Below are 2,558 nucleotides of genomic sequence, written 5' to 3' on the forward strand. Positions count from 1 at the left end.
TGTGTTGCTTTGTTCTGCGTCTCATGCTTGCCTAGAAATAGGCTGGCCTGGGGCTGCCTTGCACATACGGACCATGTGCTTCCCTGGAGAAGGTATCCCGTCCTGCATCGGGATAGAGGAGACACCGCGCCATTGCACCCACTTGGAGAGTTATGGAAAATCCCCCAGCGAACCCCGACATCACCGGAATGCCAGGAATCACGTAACCCTCTGCACCTAATCTGGTTTGGAGATCTGAAGACAATAGCATTTATGGCCTTGGAGCAGGCACCAGATCTGCAAGTCAAGAGGTGTCCATGGGAACGGAAGATTCACACCTCACCAAAAGGCACCTTTGATGTAGGGATAGGATCTGCATATTGCCACCACCCCTTAGGAGAGCGTCATCCCCTTCGTCATCCCCTCGTCACCCCCTCTTCATCCAGTAGTGATAGTTTAGAGGACGGGTTTGATAGTTTATGGCTGGATAGCACATGCCCCAAAAAGAGTTTATTTAAGGAGAAACTCTCCTTTGTCTCTCTGGTTAACCCACCTTCCCCATAGCAGTGCACTAAGGTGCTACAAGTGACTCTACTACTTAAGTTCTCCGGGAGTCGCGACCCAGAGAGCTCACACGTGGTTTGGCTGGTCCGACCTGTGTGCCTTGGAGTTCACAAGCTGCTGCTTTTCGGCTGCCCATCCTTCCAAGGAGGAGAGTTCTTCTTCAGCTTGGACCTCAGATGAGTATAGCCGTGCCCCATTGTGTCATCCCCATTTTGATGCTTTTGTTATTTTCTATGCTGTAATTGTTCTGATGTACTATTGTAACTAAGGAGCTTGTATAACTGTGTGTGTGATTCTGATTTTGTATGACTGCAGAAACCTTTAGTAAAGACAACATTTATTCTTAATCCTAGCGTGTTGTCTCACTTCCTGGGATATAGCGAGCGTTTCATTGGCCATCTGACCTCTGTATAGACTGGTATAGAACTTACGCACAGCCACAACCACCCAATTTCCTTGGTAGATAACTTGGATTGGGTCTCCAGGAATTTCCTGGAGAAGTTGGCATAACAAAACAGAGGGGTTGTGGCTTCTTTTATGGAGTCACTCAATCTCATGTTGTTGGGCCTTCCTCTTTTCCTGCTGCCTTCAGTGTTCCCCAGAGTTGCTGTCTTTTCCAGTGACCCTTATCTTCTCAGATCAAAGTCTGAGTCCAGCGGCACCTTAAAGGCCGACAAAGTTTTATTCAACGTATAAGTTTCTGTGTGCAAGGCACACTTCTTCAGATACAAGATAGCATCTGAAAAAGTGTGTGTGAACACAAAATCATTTATGTAGGATTCAACTTTGTTGGTCTGAAAGGTGCCCCCGGACTCAAACTCTGTTCTGCTGCTTCAGACCAACACGGAGACCCCCACCCGAGTCCATCTTTGTCTTTTCGGGATGTGGCTGAAGTGCGGTAGCCTCACGCTTGGTCATTTCAGCTTCTAGGGACACTTCAGGCTCGATTTGATTGAGAACCCACTTACTTGTCTTTTCGGAGGTCCACAGGGTAGCTGCAAAACTCTCCTCCACCAAAACAAACTTTGATAGCAAATGGTTCCCGATATTAGAATTTATATCACGGCATGAATTCATATCACCAGATTGGAAACAATTGCAGAAAGGGCTCTAAACACTGACCCTCTCAAAAGGTATACCATATTGTATTCCTATTGCTTTAAGAATTTCTCTCTACCTTAATGATATGAGTTCCCCTCTTTTATGATGCTTTAATGTATTATAAGTAGCACTAAAGAAGAAATCTGGGATTCCTCTCCACATGGAAATACACTGTTGATTGATTGTTCATAGGTAGTTTTGTTAAACTGCTGGATTTATGCTTTATCCTAGTTGTACTCTATTGCACCGTAAAATGCAAAATGTTTTGCATCGATGTGTTACTTTAATGTTTACTCAACTTACAAATACGTAATAATAATAAAACAACCTCTCCTCCAACACCACATTTCAAGGGAACTGACTTTCTTCCTGTTGGCTTTCCTTCATTATCCAACTTACAATGCCGGTCCAGTTTCGATGATTACATTGTAAAGGAATTATGATTGTTACCTGCCCTGAGCCTGCATGCGGGGAATGGGTGGGATGGAAATGTGGTAAAGAAACAAGCAAACTTTCAGGCCTTTCCATAGCAATGGGGAACACTATGGCCTGAATAAACTGGATCTCATCATAGGGTTTTTGAGTGGTTCCACTGCAGCCGGCCACTGGTTTCCAGAAGTTCTGCATCAACAGGCCTCATTAATAATAATAATAACAACAACAACAACAACAACAACAAGTGTGAGGCTGCTCTCTCAAGGTGGTGGTGGGGGGAGAGCTAGGGTTGCCAGGTCCCTCCCTGGGAACCGGCAGGGAAGGGGGGGGGGAGCACAGCGGGTCGCCAACTCCAGTTTGGGAAACCCCTGGAGATCTGGGGACGGGGCCTGTGGAGGACAGGGACCTCAGTGGGGTACAATGCCACAGAGTCCAGCCTCCAAAACATCCATTTTCTCCAGGGAAACTGACCTCTGTAG

This window comes from Gekko japonicus, unplaced genomic scaffold (genome assembly GCF_001447785.1).
Source record: "Gekko japonicus isolate JY-2015 unplaced genomic scaffold, Gekko_japonicus_V1.1 scaffold5213, whole genome shotgun sequence".
NCBI lineage: Eukaryota > Metazoa > Chordata > Lepidosauria > Squamata > Gekkonidae > Gekko > Gekko japonicus.